Here is a 21,056-nt window from a genome sequence, read left to right on the forward strand (position 1 = left end):
GGGTTCCCATTTGAAAAAAAAAAGTTAGGGTCCGCCCCCCTCAGGGGGGGCGCCCCCCAAAATTTTGGGTACGCCAAAAAGTAGTTCCCTTTGACCTAGGAACATTCCCCAAATTTCAAATCTCTAGCATTTTTTGTTCAAAAGTTATAAGGGGGGTCCCAGACTTCTGGATAACCCTGTATACACGAAAATCAACTTAATATCGCAATTATTGGGCCGAAATCGTAAGATTATACTCTCTACCACCTTAACGAGTGATCAAAACCCTAGAACACCATATATGAATCAACGCGTAATGGATTCCCATTGTGCCTTTTTGCAATTAGAACTTTTAAAAGTTTCTCTGAAAAAAGTTATTTGCTTTGCAAGATTTTAAAAGGGGCATCGATGTATCGATCAATCGATGGTGATTCGATTCCAATCGTTCCGCTTGGGAATACTGCATTACCTCCAACGGCATTACCTCCACAAGACTCCCCTGCGATATATCGAATCGATTGTGGCAATGTGACCCAAGAGGGGTTGCGGCCAAAAGCCGACAGAGAGCGCTGAAACTCATACAATGTTGCCAGTCTGTGGTTTATGATGTGTTGCTTGTTAAACGAAATGAAGGCGCGAAACCAATCAGCAAATGCCCGTTCTTCTCAACAAGCCAGTTGTACGGTGGATTAATCGCAATGAAAATTGAAGGCGATACATTGTTCAAAACAAATAGTTTTCTCGACTGACCCCTTTAGTCCACATAACTCTGCCGAAACGACCCCGAACTGTGTTGCTTTTCTTGTGTGAGTCGCTTTGTTGATCTTTAGTTTGATTTTCTCGGACCGATAATGGCCCAGCCCATATATGAAGGATATCAATGAAATGAAGCGACATTTGGACTCTCTTAATAAATGTTCAACGATACTACAGAACATGAATGATCGGATGGAAATGCCGAGATTGTGGCAGTTGGTCGATATCAGTCCGTCGACAGCAAAATATATTCCCCTGCTCTCTGCTCTCATCAGCCGGTAAAAAAACGGTGACGTTACGTCCCCCTGCGGTTTTGGGCGTTGGTCGCAGAGATGTTAAACTTCATGAGTTTTTATCATGACGTGGTCGAACTGGCATGCGATCATGCGATACATCGCATCGATTAAGTCCAAAATCTCTGTAACAGAGGCGTGCGAAGGGGGGCCGCCCCCCCCCCCCAGAATTTGAAATAGTCTCATTTGCCCCCCCCCCCCCCAGAAATTCTGGATGGTGTAAAAACACCTTCTTTGATGCACGAATAACTTGTTAAATGCAACAATTTGAAAGTATTTTAACCTGTAACTGCATAAAATTGGGTAACTTGGTATAAAAATTGTAGGAAGATTAGCGCCACGGATACCTGTAGAGATGCGCTCAAATAGAGTTATTTCAAAAATATTCCCCCTTCCGATGGTGGGGGGGGGGGGGGAGATAGCGAGTAGTGCGGGAAATGATCGATATTTATCCCCCCCCCCCTCAAAAAAATAAAAATAATTTCAAAGATCCCGGAAATTCTCATACTAAACTTAATAAATTGAGAATGTCTGTCCTTGAAACTGGATAGTTTCAAAACTTTAATCGGCCGCCATTTTGAAATGATGTTAGACAGATTTGATCTTCCAGTATGCGCAATAAGCCCCTTTTATGCCAATTCTAACCATATGGACCGAAAAAACGATATTTGAAAATGCTGACCCCCCCCCCCCCCCCAGCACCGTGACTCATTTTCTTCAATAAGAATTCTCCCTTACTGCAATGAACTATACGGAAATACACTGTACTTGGGTTTTTTTTTAAATATTAACCCCCTCCCACCCCCTCCAAAAAAAAACACGTGCACCAAAAAATAAAAATCCGCATCACCAAATAAGTGCTGAATAAGAACTAAAGAAAGCAAGCTGTGTTCAGATGCGTAAATTTTTTGCGCTCGGCCTGTTTTTTCTTCCTTACTAATGATTTATCGCCTTTAAAAGTGTTTTTTTTCCGATTCCTCGTGAAAAATAGTGCATATTCGTCGACCCGGATGGGCTTTTAAACAATTAAAACACCCCCGTTCGTCAGATAAAATTGAAAATGTTCATTGCGAGAATTTAAGTATCAGAGGATTTCCCGCTAAAAAAATCCCCGCGATCTCAGTGTAGCCAACCTCATTAAAATATTACATCCATTGAATCTCTAAATTTTCACTTTATCTACGACTAAGGGCTTACTAAGATCGACTTTTATTAATCAGCTGAAGATTTTTGGCATAAACTTGTTGTTTCTTTGTAGAATTAAGTGATGAGCTGATGAGCTCGGCAAATCGTATGGTGCACATCTGATTTGGAAGGTTGGGAAAGCAAAAATAACAGTGGAGCCAAATTGGAGGTAGTGGGCTACAGATAGATTTTGTAATTTCAACACAAATGGCATGTACTTACTGCGATTACAGTGAGACATGTCAGTAATAAAGTTAAATTTACATTAGTTATGTCTAAAGTTGACTTATTACCTCTCAAAGAGCTTTTAAAGGAATTACCATATGGCAACAGCGAAACGAGAAAACATCAACATAACCTAAAACTCTCTGCGTTACTCGTAGCTTACTAAATACTAACTTCATGCTGGCTGGCCCGAAACTCAGTGTTTATAATTATCTGGGCATTACTTTTTTGTTGTGATAATTTAAAATCAATTTTTCAACTCTTCCTCGTTTATGGTCCTTATTTTATACCCACTTTGAAGGAAATCTAAGCTTCTTCATTCTTATGAAAGAATCGATAAGTGCACTTAGAAACTGCAACTAGTTTCGCAACGACAATTCGAAATTCTTCTGAAAAGACGGGCATTTCATGCAGTTTCTGATGGTAAGCAAGTATTCCTTTTAATCAAGTATCTCAAGTTCAACATGAACATAATAATAGGAATCTGATGTTTTGCACATTGTAAGTAGATACTCCCTCTGGCAGTAGTCGAAGTACCTATGCGCAGTGCAAAGACCATGATCCCCACTAGATGATACAGTGTTCTGATTCTGTAACTTATTGCAAGCCCTGGAATTGTACAGGCTATGGTGCAATGTGGCATACATCTTGATGCCACAATAGTCCTCAACAGAAATCCAAAAAGAATGCCTGTGGCTGCACCAACACATGCTCAAACGCTTTTTTGCAAGCTTGAAACTGCGTAATGGCTGGTACAACCTGCTTAGAAGTCCAACCTTAAGTTGACCATACATTGATTTTTAAGTTTAGATGGTAGTTATTTTTATAACAGTTAAAGATCAGTTGGCAGTAAACATAAAGTAGTACTCTAACCAGCCTGTGGCAGATTTCACCTAGATGAAAGAGACCTGAAATTTGTGATCATACCTGGTGCATGGTGCACACACTGTAGTGCATTTTCCAGATTACTATGGTGATCTTGAGCGTGATGCACAGATCTGTGGCACATCGCGCCATAGTCTGGTGATTTACCAATTTTGTCAAACGTTCAGCCTCAAATGATTATGAATATTGTGTGGAAAATGCCCATCTGCGAATTTTGGGTTCAATTATAGATTATCTGGAGTGAATTTCCTGAACCCTCACTCCCTAACTCTATCACCTCTACTGCTACGCTCATGCCCTACCCCTCCTCCATTCAATGAATCTCTCATTAAGTTCCTGAAAATGCTCAGTAGCCCAAATCGACGGTGTAAGTCCGCAATCACATATATTGTTTGCGGTGTCTGGAAATCTCCGGCTCTATGAAATTTTTTGAAAGGAGAACAAATGGACATCATTCCTTGAAGTTTATGCTGAATTTTCTTCCCACTGAGAAGAAAAATCTCGGCAGTTTTAAAGAATTGCCTTTGACTAGTGTTCTTTTTAAAAAATAAAGTATGACAGGAAGTCTGCGATGTCGCAAACCGAGTTATGTGATTGCCGACTCACACTGTCGAAATACTTCGAGTGTGATCGAGTAAATGTAGGTTTACATGAATCCAATTGTAGTAGATACAATGAGATTTTCCTGACAATAAATTACATGGTTTAAATATTGACTAAGTCACAGATAAGATCATAAAAAGCTGAAGGGATTGCTCCTAGAAGCTGAGGTTGGGCTCTCAATTTTCACTATGCTTACCAGTGGTACTTATCAGTCAATTGTCAAACATTAGGTTTCAATTATTTTAAGTAGAAAAATTCTGTGACGGGACTTTCATTTAGGAAAATGAATTGAATATTAAAAATAGAAACGCAAGAAAAAATTCAAATACAGAAATTTACCTATCATACTTAACAACAAATTTATTCTTTATTTAGCATGACTTAAAAATCCAGCAGTCACTTATTTTTGCCTCATGTATGCCCTCTATCTGTAGTTCTCAATGTTATGGATGTTTATTTTTTTGGTCACTCACTTCATTCTGTATCCAACATGCCAAGGTGTAAACATTTCAAACGATGGAAGCTATTTTGCAATTTCTTATAATTATTTGTTCAATGAGGAAATAATCACTAATGCCTGTTTTTTTATTCTTTTTTTCTAGAACTTCTTTACGAAGTGCTTGGTTTGCTGGGATCCTCATGGAAAAATGAAAGCTACTAGCACTCTGTGATTCAACTGATTTTTCCGCATTAGATCAGTTATTAACAGAGATTTAGCAGCAAAATCACATCATCAAGTTCTTGAAAATCTACCTTAAAATTTATTGAAAGATTGACAGAAAAACAATGCACTGCATCATAAAAGTGCAATCTCCTGGAAGGCATTTGTTTCAAAGAAATAGCATGTAGGATTTTTTTTTATTATTATTACTTTCTTCCAAAAGTACAAAGACCAGAAATAACTTTGAATGAGCTTATTAACTTTCCTATGAATTGAAAGGGAAGAAATTGGAAGTGTTGGGAATCCTGTGAAGTGCGATTCTGAAAGTGTTTTTAAAATATAGGACGATTGGAATTGAAATATCTTACCTCTTCAGGAGAACTAGACACAGTGAATGTTGAGTTGCTGCAAACTGTTTTTTTCTTGCATGAAGTTTTTAGAAGAAATAGACCAGGCTGTTGAGTAGAAACTCCAAGGAATGGAAAATGTCGTTCAGAATTTTATGATGACTTTGAAAGAATCTAACTTTATGAAAAATCAGCAATTTAATTTGCGGGGGAATGAAACTCTAAATTTTTTGGTGCGGGGCTGTGAAACAATTTTATTTCATTCCTGCGGGGGATTGCAAAAATTTGGTTTCATTGCCCCGCACTAATTTTTTAGTTGCATTGCCCCGCGCAACAGCAACAGGCTGAGTTTCACGGGGCAATAAACTGCGGGGCATTGCTGTGATACCATATCTTAATTTTTTCAAAAACTGCATTTATGCGCCTTGTCCTCCAAGCTCCTCATTTGGAACAAGTCGGACAGTTTGTAAGTACAAAACTGTTAAATGAGCAATTTAATTTTTTCGGTGGATATTCCCATGCATTTAAACTTAGGTACTTTTTACGGGTTGGTTCCGCAGCCTGTAACAATAATCACGCCGACGATTTGCAAGTTCAACTAACAATGTTTTTTTTCCAACGAAGTTTATCTCATAAAAAATTCAAAATTGAATTTTCATTTTTTTTGTTGGTTCATAAGCAGCCTCATTCATTCGCATAAGTTTCATAAGTTTTACGTGAAAATGCCACAATATCCCCCTTGAAATTTTCCGTCACTCGGCGGAGCTCTTATATATGCCGAGCGATACCTAATTTATTAACCAACTATTCCTATTTTTTCCCCCAAATTTTCCGAGAATCGCTGATTTTTTTCCGTATGTAAGAAATCAACTTTCAAAAAAACCTCTAATCAGGCTGCAATGATGGTATAGTTCTTAGGGGTTCTATTCGGGAGAGTTTACCTCTAACTACTCTTACTCTATGCTGCTATCTCTTCTATCTCTGTGTAAAAGTAAAAGAAGAAAGTGAGGTTGGCCGGCCAGGTTGGCCTAGTGGTCAGCGCGTCTGACTCTAGGCCAATAGGTCCCGGGTTCGAATCCCGGTGGTGGCGACAAATTTTCATGGAACTGACGAGGGGATCTGCAGAAACAGATTCCACTCGGCCTTAATCCCTGAAAATTTGAAAGCCTGGAGCATGGATGTGCCTAAATCCTATGATGTCTAAGGACAATAAATACTGTCTATCGATGGCTGTAGGTTCCAACGGAATATAAGCCACTAAACCAGCAAAAAAAAAAAAAAAAGAAAGTGAGGTTATGTTTACTTGATGTTTACAGTTTACTGGAACATCTGAAAGGATTCTAAAAAAGGTAGATCATTGTCTGACCTCTGACAATGCAGAATTGGTCTATTTGTCAGAAAACTTGCGCTCTAAGATGTGCTGATAGGTGAAAGGCTGGTAGGTACATGACTTACTTTAAGCCAGACTTGACAAACCTTCATACAAATGTACTTCTCCTTCGATGCTTGGACGGACTATCGACGTGCTTTTCCACAACATTGTCGAACATTAATTAATGGAGCCCATTAATTGTTTAAACAACAAGAGTTGTGGAAGAGCATGGTGACATCCTGGATGAACTAGGTAACTGATCAAGCTACAGTCAAGTCAAGCACATCATGAAATCTAATAGCTCAGAGAGAAAACTGGATTGTTTCATAGCCGCAAGAGAGATGCTGTGTTCTTCAGCTGCAAAATATTATTTTGCGTACATTGAAGTAGAGAAATTCCAACCGGAGAGAACTTAGGTATGAATAGACTTTCCACAGGGGGCAGACTTAGCAAGCGATCTGCATAGCTAGGGAACACGGCAGCCTTGTGATTTCGGAGCGGAGACGCCAAAACATAAAATTTAGAGAAAGAGTAACAACTGAAGTAACCACTTTTATTCTTCATCTGCCTTCATAAGGGTGCGGTCGTGTAGTAGAGGAAACTAACTGATGACAATCACTGCATCAAAACCATAAGCACTAGTTAAAAGCAAGCAATGCGGTTACACTTTTTCACGAATCTAATCACATCACCAATACTACTTAAATTACAAGTCTCCCGATCCACGAGTATTAGGGGAAAAGTCTACGAGAAACTAATTGATCCTGTGATTCAATGCCTTTTAATACATACATTTCTACCAATTTCACTTAATGGATTCTAACCTCTAACTCTAAATTTACGCTCATGCTCATGTTTCGAGAGCGATTATCAGATTATCTCACAACTCGCACAATCTCACAGACCCAGACCATCGACAGTGGTAGAAAGTGAGAAACACCTATAAAGAAATCTCATGCTTACTTTTTGGTTTGGCAACATCGTAAAATTCGAGACAGCCTTACATCTCAAAACATCGACCGATCGATTTGGGCACATTGCCAAAGTTTCGATCTCTCGCTCGACCATGTTGGATTTTTGGAGGTAATGCCGTTGTAGGTAATATCCTGCCCCCGTTCCGCTTCTCCATTCACTTTCTTATTATTGTTCCGCGGCTTGGTCTTGGTCTTGAGGATTTCATCTCTCGGATCTTGTTTCGAACTTCGAAGTATGAAGGGCCGTTTGTAACTAAAGATACGAATGTTGGCAATATATAAGATATGATGTAATATATGAAATATTCAAGATATATAGGAAATTTGAAAGATATACACGAAACTGTCGCAATACATAAGAGATGTGTCAATATATAGGAAATCGACTCCAAAATATATGGCGAAAATCGTGCAATATATAAGAAATGTGTCAATATATAGGAAATCGATTTCATAATATATATGGCGAAATTCGCGCGACATACAGGGTGATCCATAAGTCCTTTCCATCCCCTCGAAATTTTTACCTAATAAAGGCAAAGATTTGAAACTTGGGGGATGTTCCTAGGTCAAATGGAGCTACTTTCTGGCCCCCTTAAATTTTCCGGGGAACATTTGGGGGGGGGGGGAGGATGGACGGAAACCAATTATTTTTTCAATTGAGAAGACCCCCTTTGTTAAACCTGGTTCGAAAGAGCATAACAAAAGGAAACTTTTTGGGTAAACGAGAAGTCAATATCTCAAACTGTTTCAAAATGGCGTTCGGTTAAAATTCAAGATGGCCGAAAATTGACACCGGTTGTTTGTCAATAGATTTGCGCGAAAATCGGTATCTACGGGTATTATATTAAGAGAAAAACGAATTTAAAGTTAGATTTTCTGAAAAAAAACAACAAATTTCCAAAATGGCCGATTTTTTTTTAAAAATCTAACTTCAAATTTGTTGATCTCATGCCAAAATACTCCAAATTTCCAAGTTTCTGAATTTTTGGCCATTTTGGAAATTTGTTGCTCTTTAGAAAATCTAACTTCTGTTAATCTCATGCCACAATACCCCCAAATTTCCAAGTTTCTGAATTTTTGGCCATTTTAGAAATTTGTTATTCTTTAGAAAATCTAACTTCGAATTTGTTAATCTCATGTCAAAATACCCCAAATTTCCAAGTTTCTGAATTTTTGGCCATTTTCGAAATTTGTTGTTTCTTAGAAAATCTAACTTCAAATTCGTTTTTCTCATATTAAAATACCCGTAGATACCGATTTTCGTGCAAATCTATTGACAAACAACCGGTGTCAATTTTCGGCCATCCTGAATTTCAACCGAACGCCATTTTGAAACGGTTTGAGATATTGACTTCTGGTTTACCCGAAAATTTCCCTTTTTTTTATGCTCTTTCGAACCAGGTTTAACAAAGGGGGTCTTCTCAATTGAAAAAATAATTGGTTTCCGTCCATCCTCCCCCCCCAAGTGTTCCCCGGAAAATTTAAGGGGGCCAGAAAGTAGCTCCATTTGACCTAGGAACATCCCCCAAGTTTCAAATCTTTGCCTTAATTAGGTAAAAATTTCGAGGGGATGGAAAGGACTTATGGATCACCCTGTATGTCGCGCGAATTTCGCCATATATATTATGAAATCGATTTCCTATATATTGACACATTTCTTATATATTGCACGATTTTCGCCATATATTTTGGAGTCGATTTCCTATATATTGACACATCTCTTTATGTATTGCGACAGTTTCGTGTATATCTTTCAAATTTCCTATATATCTTGAATATTTCATATATTACATCATATCTTATATATTGCCAACATTCGTATCTTTAGTTACAAACGGCCCTTCATATTCGAAGTGATAATGTGATTACTTACGCATTATTTTAATTAAATATCAATATCAATTAAAGTAATATTCTGTCTTTGGGTGCAGACAATCCATTTTGTTCCGCGGCTTGGTCTTGAGGATTTCTACGTACTCTACTAACCTCGTAATTCTCACATTTCTCATTTTTTCAACTCGCGGATCTTGTTTCGAGCTTCCAAGTGATAACGTGATTACTTATGCATTATTTTAATTAAATATCAATTAAAGTAATATTCTGTCTTTGGGTGCAGACAATCCACCAACTAAGCTACTTTAGAAATTTCGGATGATGATCCACGGAAAGTGCCGATTATGACAAGTCAAGGTAAGTTGCAGTTATACACGATGCATGTTTTTTCTAAGATAAGTTTTAGTCAGGTGGATAGTTTTTCAAAATGAGATATGAGATGCAGTTTTGTTTCAAATGTTCTGCATCATGTATGTAGAATTGCATGAAACGAAGCAAAAATCCAACAGAAAAGCCAGAAGGAACTGTGTTGCATGCAAATCTTGCGCACACACCTAATAGCACAAATACATCCAATAGTTCTTTTCTTCTATACAAAGTCATTTTATTCTGAAACTTGCACTGCAGTACTGTTGTTGTAGGATTCTAAGATCTTTGATCTAGACATGACTTCTGCCACCCTCCCACTGATACTTAAATATAAGCCCTGCATAGACGATCAAATTCCGAACCAATTCCGATCAAAGGATGACTAGTGGCCACCATCTACCATCAAATTTTGACGGGCCGCACTTTTTTGATCAAAGTAAGAACAGACCGGAGTGCCATCATTCATCATTTCCTGCCACAGGAAACATTTCTGTCAAGTTTTCATTTTAAAATGAAGCAAATTAATGAATTTCAGACTGATGACTCCCGACACTTTGATGCTACTTTGATCGGAATTGGTTCGGGAATTCGATCGTCTATTGAGGCCTTATACTTTGAACAAGCCTTGCCTGCACTGACGACAGTTGAAACGCCTCTAATTGGCCATTGGTGTGGTTTGGGCCAATTGGGCTTATCAGCAGTTGTTGCTTCTTTGTGTCGAAAGTAGGTACTCACAAAATTTGGCCCCTGGTTGAATGGGTATATGATTAGATCATATTTGAAGGCTCATACCTATCAGTTCTGCATTTTTTTCTTCCACAAGAAAAAATAAGAGAATTTTATGAAGAAATTTTGAAAAGTGTTTGTGATTAATTTAGTCTACTGTGCCAATCTGCTGTTGCATTGCATTGAGAAAATTCTGCATGGCTGATATTCTATTTAATTATCGCATTTAATTATCGCAATGTCTCATTGTCAAGTCTGATGCATTGTATTTGCTTTAAATTTGACTTTCTAAGCTTATACAGATTTTCTTATTTGTTCGGTTTCAGATACTAATTGAAGAATACTCAAGTTGTTTTTTGACAAAAAAACCTATTGAGGATCTCTTGGACAGGAGCTTGCCTGTATTAAGAAGTTCATGGGTGGCAGAGAAACAAAGTCCTGTTGATACTTTGACAGTGTCACTCAAAGCCAGTAGCATTGTACCTACAGCGTATCTTTTCTCCAACTGCTTCATGAACCTCTTTGTAGCTACCTCATGAATTAAGGTAATACATGATAAGACTAACTATTTTCAGAATGAAATGAAGAATCTGTCATACGAAGTATTTGTTTTTAAATTGAATCTGACAGAAGATTAAAATATCTGAGAATCAACATGGTGCATCTTCTGCTCAACTTACTTTAAAAATTCCATGGACAAGTGAAGACTCTTTTACTGTAAGTTTTTATGGAAACAAACCCTACACCACAGGCCTGACGTGTAGAGCCTATTACACATTACTTTTCCTCTTTAGTTGAATGCGCGAAATAAGGAATTCCCAATCTCGCTCATACATCAAAAAAGGAAAAGTAATCTGAAACGAGCTCTAAGTATACGTTACGTATGTGCTGAACTGTCTTGAAAAGTTATTGAAGTCCTTAAGCCAAATTCACAACTACGTCTCGTGCTAAATTCTGGCTCTTAGTCCAACTGCATCAAAGTGTACAAAGAGTTGCGTTAAGGACGAGGGGGCAGAAGTCATGTCTTGATCAAAGAACTGGGAACCCTACAGCAACAGTACTGCAGTGCAAGTTGCACATACTGCATATTTGAAGGCTCATATCTATCAGTTCTGCATTTTTTTCTTCCACAAGAAAAAATAATAGAATTTTATGAAGAAATTTTGAAAAGGGTTTGTGATTAATTTAGTCTGCAGTCAATCTGCTGTTGCATTGCATTAAGAAAATACTACACGGCAGATATTATTCTATTTCCTTAGTGTGTAATAATCGCAATGTCTCATTGTCAAGTCTGATGCATTGTATTTGCTTTAATTTTGACTTTCTAAGCTTAGACAGATTTTCTTATTTGTTCTGTTTCAGATACTAATAATTGAAGAAACTCAAGTTGTTTTTTGACAAAAAACCCTATTGAGGATCTCTTGGACAGGAGCTTGCCTGTATTAAGAAGTTCATGGGTGGCAGAGAAACAAAGTCCTGTTGATACTTTGACAGTCTTAGCCTTTTTGTCAACATACATATTCTGATTTATGCAAATTGAACTGTTGTTGCCACATTATTTCTCTTACCTACAATAAAACTTAGTAAGTTAATTTAAGTAGTAATCTGCTCCAATATTTACAAATAAAAGCATTTGTGATCGGCTAATTCATTTGTTGATTTACAAATAAAAGCATTTGTGATCGGCTAATTCATTTGTTGAATCATTCAGCGCTCAAGCAGTACCGCATTTTTCATGTGTCACATGTATAGTTATCATGGCTTGATAATTATTTGGTCAAAATTAATTTCTCTGTTTTAGAAATATGTATTCGCCAAGTCCTTACATTACAAACATAAGTGTTTGTGGTTTGGCGATTCTTAATTTTAAATCTTCAGGTTTATTGGTAAATTTCCTATTCTCATTGTAAGAACATAGAAAAAGTTGTTTGTTGTTTTACAATGGTTACCAAACACCGAAAGAGGAATTAAGCTTTCTACCGAAAAAAATACAATGCAAGAAAAAGTTCTGCAGTATCACCTCGTACGGAATCTACTATCAAAGAAAAACGTTTTATTGTAAATAGGAAATATTACATAAAAAATCGATCTCCTTTGCGGAGACAAATTACGAGTAGATGGCATCGTAATAAAAGTGCAAAGCAAAATGTAGAAACAAAGCAGTCTTCCACCACTTTAAGTTCAATATCTGCTCTTAATAAAACTGACGCTGAAGTCCGTAAACGAAGCAAAATAAGTCATGCATTTTCTTCCGTCAAAAGTGCTGCTTCCTCAATTGAAGAAAGCAATTCATCTTTGGATGCAACTGATAATGTTTTTTCTGAAGATATTCACATTGTTCTATCTGTGACATCAATTACATACAAAAAACATACATGACAAAACAAACAATTACATGACAATCCCTCATCTGAAAAGAATAATTGTAATTTAATATACTCTAGCTGGATGTGTAGTTAGTATTTCAGAACAAAACGCCTTCAATTGAATTACATACTTTTTTCCGTGCATTAAAGTATTGATAGTAAACGGGTCTAACTGAAGGCGCTTCAGACAACCGTGAATAATTTACCGTTGACAAAAAGGCCCAAAATTGAGACGAATATTATCTTCGAAAAATGCTTTCAGTTATTTTCTATCCATAATGTTCGCAGTAATAAATGGATTAAAAAATTAAAAATAACAATAAGTAAAATGAATGTATTAATATAATCAATGAATGAATCAATCAACCATTAAATAAAATTAATCCATACTAATAAAGCAGACTTCACGTTGATTGACTCACTCACTGACTCACGTATCAGCGGATCTCGTGAACGGGAGGCCGTGTGACCCTGAAATTCCGCACTGGGATCCCTCTCTACCCCGAGGCGCCGGATAAGGGAGGATTTCGCGATCCGCCCGCCAACCATTAAATAACCATTAAATAACCAATAATCAACCATTAAATAAAATTAATTAAAATTTAAAGTAAGTGAAAGAATTTTTGACAAAAAGAAAAAATATCTGATGAAAAATGAGGTGATATCCCACAAAAAAACCCTTGGGAGGGTGCCATTCGGACGGCAATAAACTAGAGAACTTGACCGTCCCGATTTTACAGATAAACACATATGATACGAGAAATCGGGACGGCAATTAATTCTAGGGTTTGTCTCATGCTGGTAGTCCACCCGTTTTTCTAAAAAATAAATAAATAAAAATAGGAAAAAATAAAAAACAGGAAAAAATAAAAAAATTGCCGTCATGCCGCAGAAATGTTTGATAAATCACTTTAGCATTGGGTACCATTTCTATGATGAGTACCTATTGGGATCTGCTTTTGATATAGAAGAAGTCAAAATATTTACTTATGCTCCTGTTCTGCGGCATGACGGCAATTTTTTTATTTTTTCCTGTTTTTTATTTTTTCCTATTTTTATTTATTTATTTTTTAGAAAAACGGGTGGACTACCAGCATGAGACAAACCCTAGAATTAATTGCCGTCCCGATTTCTCGTATCATATGTGTTTATCTGTAAAATCGGGACGGTCAAGTTCTCTAGTTTATTGCCGTCCGAATGGCACCCTCCCAAGGGTTTTTTTGTGGGATAAATAACTACCAGAATGGTCTTATCAGATTTTCTCTGAGACAAATTTCCATATTCATTGATGAAGTGTAGCGTGCATTTGAATTCACAATGTTTGGAATTTCCAATAGCATTTAAGGCCTGAGGTACAATTCCTTATCTTTTAAAGCAGGGAAGACACCTTGGACCCTCCATCATTCGTAACTCACAGCTTTCAGATTGGTTCAGTCATGTCTTCGAGCAGAAAAGCCCTTTAAATGACCAATTTCCACAATTTTATAACTTCACCCACTTGAGATGTTGTATTCCTCTTTAGATTTATGGCAGGGAGAGTATATTCTGAAATTTACAAGACACACATCTCTTCAGAAATAGGAGAGTGCTAACATAGTTATTACTTACCAAGTACCTACCAGTTCCTGATGAATTTTTTTAAGGTTCATGCTTTCGAAAGTTGAGTTGTAGGTAATGTCGATTCAGCCGTAGCACGCACCAGAAAATTCCTTTTTCGATCGGACTAGAGTACCTGTATAGCGAGAGTATAGACAGATGTGAAACTCCGAAAATCCATCAGGCCTTCACCGATGTCTTCGCGAATAAAGTTAGGGCCCAGAAATGCAGCCAACCTATGAATCTCAATTATCCAGAGCGCTTTACTAATACAATTGTTACGAACCATCGTCTATAAAGCACGTATTTGACTTACTTGTTGCATAAATTTACTCATTTTTGCGGAAGAACGCTCATTTATGTACATTCTTAGCCTTCTTGGTTAGAATTGGAATGTGCAGACTGGCAGTGAAATTTTGTGCGCTAGAAGTTGGTTAGAAGGGTGGCTGCACTTTTGGGCCCTAAGCCCTCCATGAAGCGATCTGTCCATACTTTCGCTATATAGGTACTCTAGATCGGACCATTGATGATTCATTGTCGAATTAGCTTTGAACTGATTAAATATAAATGACACCATAAAGTGTTATTTATTAGTGAATCAGAGATCAAAGTATTTTGAAACTGCTAGAGCAGTGATTTCATCTGGTCCGAGTGATCGTCTAAATGCAAAACCCACTTATGACGGATCTGAGAAAGTTTGCATCACCACAAGGAGGTATTAACTCAATAACTACACACCAAATTATTTACACAACTAGGGCAGATTCTGTGGTGAATCAGCAGGCTTAAGAAAAAGGTCTGACAGCAGGAAAAAAGCAATAATACCTGTACTTATAGCGTAACAGTGCATGCACTAGATTGGTCACGTAAAAGAACAGACACTGATAACAAACATTGAACAAGAAAGCAGAACTGGATTGAGTCACTGTAGTCCCTAATTTAGTTCTAAACTGCTAATTTGAAGAACCATGAGACACACCTCAGATGTGTAATCACTCGGTTCGGGCATTCGGTGTTGATCATTCGAGCGGTGCGGTCGTGGTCGTGCTCTCGCCGGAGAAAAGCTTTGACTTTCGAATCGTGCGTAAACGGGCGAAGTCCGCTCATCGCGGTCGGACAGCGCGCGCAAGGCGCGGATGCCGTGCATAACGGCGCGAAAACGTAAACAAGTGCGGTGATATCTTATGTCGAGTTCGCATCAAATATGCAAACACAATGTTGTTTGTTATTGGAAAGACAGTCGGTTCGTCGGCTGTGAAAAGTGCCTTGCCCGAGGAAGACTGGCTCTCCCCAGAGCGAGTCCGTTGAAAACTCAAACACCTACACCTACAGCGATGCCAAATGCTGAAAATATAAACCCGTTTCAGAAAAGTTCGATTCTTCCAAGATCGCCTCCTGGGGCAGCAGGGGAAAATAAGCCCGAGAATAATGCTAAAGCTAGCGCACAACCCCTTCCGGACAGCGTTGGCGGTTCGAATAAAGGGGAGGTAGAGACAATTCTAACCACAGACCCTGGAAGTGTCAAGGGAGACCCTGCACTAAATGAGAAGACAAAATTGTTTATTTTGCAGTCGATTTCTGCTGTTAAGTCACTGCACGATGAAAACATCCTTGCAAAAAATTTTATCCAAGAGCAAAAGGCCCTCATGGATAAAATACAGGCCGAAATTAAGGAGCTTAAACTAAATAAGTCGCAACCTCAAGTGGCCGGCGGCTCTAAAAATAAGGGGAAGACATTCGTGACTGTCAACAAGGAAATTCCCCAACAAAACGGCGGGAAATTTGGAGCCCTGCTGCTAGCTGCGGAAACGGATGATGATTTTTCATCAGGTGACTGGCCGAACTACAATTCAGATCCGGAGTATCAAGACCAACGAAGGACGGCGGCAAAGAAAGTTAAAAAAACTACAAAGAGGAAAAGGAAGCAGGATCAATCCAGCCCGGACTCCAAAGACGCCTCTGGAAGTGGAGCAGACGTCCAAGCTACACAGGATAAGTCGAATAACTCTAAGCCTGGCGATAAGTCTAATACCTCTAATCCTAATGATAGGTCCCCAAAAATTCTACCACCCCCTCCCATTAAAGTGGTAGGAATTAAAGATTATCAGGAAATTAAGCGACTTTTGAAAGAAGCGTCTGATAAAGAAGAGTATGTTTTAAAATTTTTAGGTAGTGAAACCTGGAAGGTAAATCCCTCTAACGACGAAACTTTCAGAAAAATCTCTGAAAAATTAAACGAAAGAGAAGTACAATGGTATTCTCACTCCAATAAAAACACTCGGAACATCAAAGTTGTATGCAAAGGTCTCCCCCCCTCCATACCTGAAGATGAAATTGTCTCGGATCTCCTTTCAAAAAATTTCAAAATTAAATCAGCCGTTTGCATGAGAAAAAGAGTAGAGAAACAACAGAAAAAAAATGAAAAAACAATTATGCCTATGGATACTGATCCTGAATCTGCTACCCCCCTTCAAACTACCCCTTCGGTAACAACATCTGAAAATCAAACTACAAATGCTAAACCTATCAAGGAATTCGAACTCATAAAAATACCAGTTCATCAACTTGATTTTGACCATTCAGAATCAATAGAAAACATCTATAAGATCAAAGCAACTGCTCATACTATTGTTCAAATAGAGCCAATGAAGATAGATAATAAGATAGTTCCACAGTGCCGAAGATGTCAGTGTTTTTCGCATACTCACAACTTTTGCAGAAAAAATCCACGATGTGTCAAATGCGCAGGCAAACATTTATCTCCTGAGTGTCCTTTTAAAGGTCGGATCTTAAATCCAAAATGCGTAAATTGTGGCGCGATCGGTCATCCCGCGAGTTATCGCGGATGTCCCTTCGCGAAAGAATTTCAAGTTGTACGAAAAAAGCAACTCCAAGCTAAGAAAAACTCCCCTGATCAAAAAAGTTTTCCGAAACTAGGGAAAAATATAACAACTCATGCTCCTCCAAAGAAATTAGATAGGACTTTTGCTCAAGCATTATCAGGCAATACAGCTAATCCGGCAACACAGGGCGCAGGAGACAGTTCTGCCGCTCTGATCGGTGTCTTATTACAAACAATAGAAACTTTGAATGCTCAGCTCAGAGTTCTCACCGAGAAAGTGAGTAAACTTGAAGCTAGCCAGAAAAGATAAACAAAGAAATGAATGACTTTTTTAAATTGAATTGTGATTCATTGACTAATCAGAATTTCTTAATGTCTCAACAGGAAAATTATCCAGAAATCAATTTCGATGATGTTAAAGAGCTACGAGCAAAGACTAATTGCAAGTCATTAAACATTATGGCATGGAATTGCGGCGGACTGACCCGGGTGAAGGCCGAAGAATTCAATGTCACGCTAAGGGATTTCAATGTGGACATAGCCCTATTATCGGAAACCTGGTTCACCAGGACCGATTATAAAAGGTATTTTGCTGGATATAAAATGTTTAACTCTTTTCATCCAGCAAATAAGCACAGAGGTGGGTCTTCCATTTTAATTAAAGAAAACATTACTCACAATCTTATCAAGTTGATAGAGACAAATGCTTTTCAAGTTGTAATCGTAAACGTGCAAACGGAATTAGACTCTTTCCACATAGCCTCAATATACACTCCACCCCGTAACATCCTCTCAACTGAGGATTACACTGAGTTTTTGGAGGAATTAGGCCCAAAGTATCTGATCGGTGGGGATTGGAACGCTAAAAATCCTCGATGGGGATCCAGGAGAGATAACCCTAAAGGCGTATCACTCCTAGAAGCAGTTAATTTGGTTGGCGGGAATTTTATATCCCCCGGAAAACCGACAAATTTTCCCACTAATCCAGGCCACCAACCTGATCTAATAGACTTTTTTGTTTTTAAAAACATAAATCTTATTGACCACGTCTCATGTGATACCTTAATGTCTATGGAAAAAGGTCATGCAAAAATCATTCTGGAGATTTTTACTACTCCAATCCTTGATAATCGTCCCCCCTCAATTTGCTCTAAAAGAACAGATTGGAAAAATTTCAGGTTAGATCTAGAAAATTTAATTGACAACAGCGTTCCAGTCCTCACTCCAGAAGATATTGACAGGGAGTCGGAGCTGCTGGTGGAAAATATCAGATCCTGTGCAGCAGCCAATACACCTGTAGCTGTAAATAACATAAAACCTTACGCTATCCCAAAGGAACTTCTAAAGCTTATTCGTTTAAAAAGAAAAACCAAAAGAAAAGCAAATTTCACCCATTTTCCTGAAGACAATTCAAAATTTAACAGATTAAATGCAATAGTAAAGAAAAGAACACAAGAATTTTTAAATTACAAATTTAAAAAATTTATTAACTCCTTGTCTCCGTCAGCAGATAAAAACTACTCTTTATGGGCAGCCACAAAATATTTAAAAAGGCCAAAACAGTTAAAATTCCCAATCAGCAAACCTGACAATACATGGGCAAATACAGATGCTGAAAAACCAGAGGTTTTAGCTGATCACTTTGAAGCCGCTTTTCAACCGCACGAAGACCTGGAAACACTATCTGACTCTGATGTTTCCACCGGCAGTTCTGACTCAGATTTGCAGAATGAAGGGGAAGTGTCCACATTGAGACCCCGAAAAATCAAAAAAATCCCACCAATAAAAATAAAAACCATATCTCCCTCAGAAATCGTTAAAGAGATAAAAGGTAAAATTAAGGCAAACAAAGCACCTGGATTTGATAAAATCTCAGGACTGATTTTGAAGAACTTGCCTAACAGGGCAATAATGAAATTGGTCTCAATCTTTAATGCTGTCATTAGATGCAAATATATTCCCTCTCAATGGAAGATAGCGGAAATCTTCGTCCTCTTAAAACCAGACAAACCTCCTACAGAGGCTGCATCTTACAGGCCAATTTCGTTGTTGCCTGTTATCGGCAAACTCTTTGAAAAACTGTACATTAAGAGATTGAACGAGATAGTTGGCAAGCAAAATCTAATAATCGACGCCCAATTTGGTTTCCGAGCGAAACATTCTACAATTGATCAACTTCATAGAATAACTAAATTTATAGAAGACTCCCTGGAAAAGGGAGAATACTGTGTGGCGGTTTTTCTTGATGTAGCGCAGGCATTTGATCGTGTCTGGCACGAGCGCCTCATCGGAAAACTCTACAAAATGCTCCCATGTAACCATGTTGAACTCCTGTCTTCATTTTTATCAGGTAGACAATTTAGAGTGCGATATGAAAATACCACCTCAAGTTTCAGACCAATAAGGGCAGGAGTTCCGCAGGGTTCCTGTCTTTCCCCCCTTCTCTATTCCCTTTTCACCACAGACATCCCGCAGTCTGGGAGAGGGGGGAAACTGGGAGTTTATGCCGATGATACGCTAGTGCTAGCAGCGTCGAAAAGCTACAGGGAGGCACGTTTTAACGCTCAATCCCACCTAAACAGGATTAATAAATGGACAAACAAAGATAAGACCAAATTAAATGCGTCTAAATCGGTAGAAATTGTATTTACCAACAGGCCATTTACTCATATTCCTCTTCACTTAGGAAACTCTGAAATCCCTCGCGACACAGTCGCCCGATATCTCGGCCTCCACCTGGATTCCAGGCTCAAGTGGGGTGCACACATAAAGAAAAAAGTCGAGCAATTAAGACTTAAATTTCATGATATGCAGTGGCTGATTGGCCGCAAATCCAAGTTATCTCTAGAAACCAAACTGCTCCTCTACAAGTCAATGTTGAGGCCGGTTTGGAGTTATGGCTGCCAGTTGTGGGGCTGTGCAGCCAAGTCAAATTTAAAAAAGATAGAAGTCATACAAATGAAAATACTACGAAGCATTTCAAAAGCCAGATGGTATGAGAGGAACGCGGATATTCGCGCCGACCTCAACATTGATTCTGTAGAGGACTACATAACAAAAATGTACAACTCTTACGAAACTAGGCTGCATAGGCATCCCAACCCAGAAGCGCTTGCGCTTCTGGAAAAGGACCAATGCACCCGAAGATTAAAACGTCGCAAACCCCACGAGCTTGGAATTCAGGGATTCTCAAAATTATCCTTCTTTTAAACTGACGGGCCTCCTTGTGCTCTTCGAACGCAATCAGGGGCTCTTGGGCATTTGACCGGGTTCGGTCACCCGCATTCCATGTCAAAGCAAAAAGACATTTTTACTTTGAAGCAAAATTGTTTTATTTTTCCCTCCTCATTTTTCAGAGGTTGTATTTCTCTCCATATAAATTAAAAAAAAATGTGTGTAACCTAGTATAAGTTTATCTTATAAGTTAAACCCAAGTTTTTTTAAAGATGTATCTTACATCTAAAAACATTCTGTACATATTATAACTTTTGTACAAATAATAAAATAAAAACTCGGTTCGGGCCAGAGAAACCTTGAACTACATGAGGTCATATCGGTGAAGTTTGAGGGGTCAAAGGGCTGTAATACTAAAAGAAAGGTAAACTTCTGACTCCTGAATGAATTCAAGACCACATATTTTAGATAAAGAAACTGCATAACACTTAAATTGTGGCGAGAATGGTCAAAGAAAAGAATGTCAGGGTTTGGACTTGTGGAACTGATTCTCAGAGTGCACATTACAATGAGCTGATAGGCTGTGGTTCCAGGTTATAAATTACGAGCGAAAATGGTTGTCAAATGCTTTCTTGAAGTCGAACATAGACTATAATTAATGAAAATTAAAAGATTTCGAGTTGCTTGGGTGCTTGGGTCCTTCCTGATATCAATTTTCGTTTGTTTACGATCACGATCCCGGCGTTGGGAGCGTTGGACGTTTTCGATGGCCGATGCTCAGTCGGCGCTGCGCAGCGCTGCGACAATCCTATTGGCTACAAATGTGACGTCATTCGTATATTAGGCGAGCGGGATTTACAAAAATGC

The 21,056-nt window shown here is 38.3% G+C and overlaps 2 long non-coding RNA genes across 3 annotated transcripts in view; both read left to right on the top strand.

Moving 5' to 3' along the window:
• Positions 1-2,721: 2,721 nt before the first annotated feature.
• The window catches only part of LOC109037826 (uncharacterized), a 308,967-nt gene continuing 290,632 nt past the window's right edge, over positions 2,722-21,056 (top strand). Inside the window, exons 1-3 of one of the 2 annotated variants that reach the window (XR_011900727.1) lie at positions 2,722-2,861; positions 4,529-5,943; positions 6,227-7,400. This is a non-coding gene — a long non-coding RNA (uncharacterized lncRNA). Of the gene's footprint in view, positions 2,862-4,528; positions 7,401-21,056 lie in introns of those variants that run through there. The other variant, XR_011900726.1, reaches the window with a different exon arrangement.
• LOC109035764 (uncharacterized) lies at positions 9,134-11,752 on the top strand. The gene is made up of 3 exons (XR_002009280.2): positions 9,134-9,473; positions 10,538-10,756; positions 11,574-11,752. It is a non-coding gene; the product is annotated as an uncharacterized lncRNA (long non-coding RNA).

The sequence above is a fragment of the Bemisia tabaci genome, unplaced genomic scaffold (assembly GCF_918797505.1).
Source record: "Bemisia tabaci unplaced genomic scaffold, PGI_BMITA_v3".
NCBI lineage: Eukaryota > Metazoa > Arthropoda > Insecta > Hemiptera > Aleyrodidae > Bemisia > Bemisia tabaci.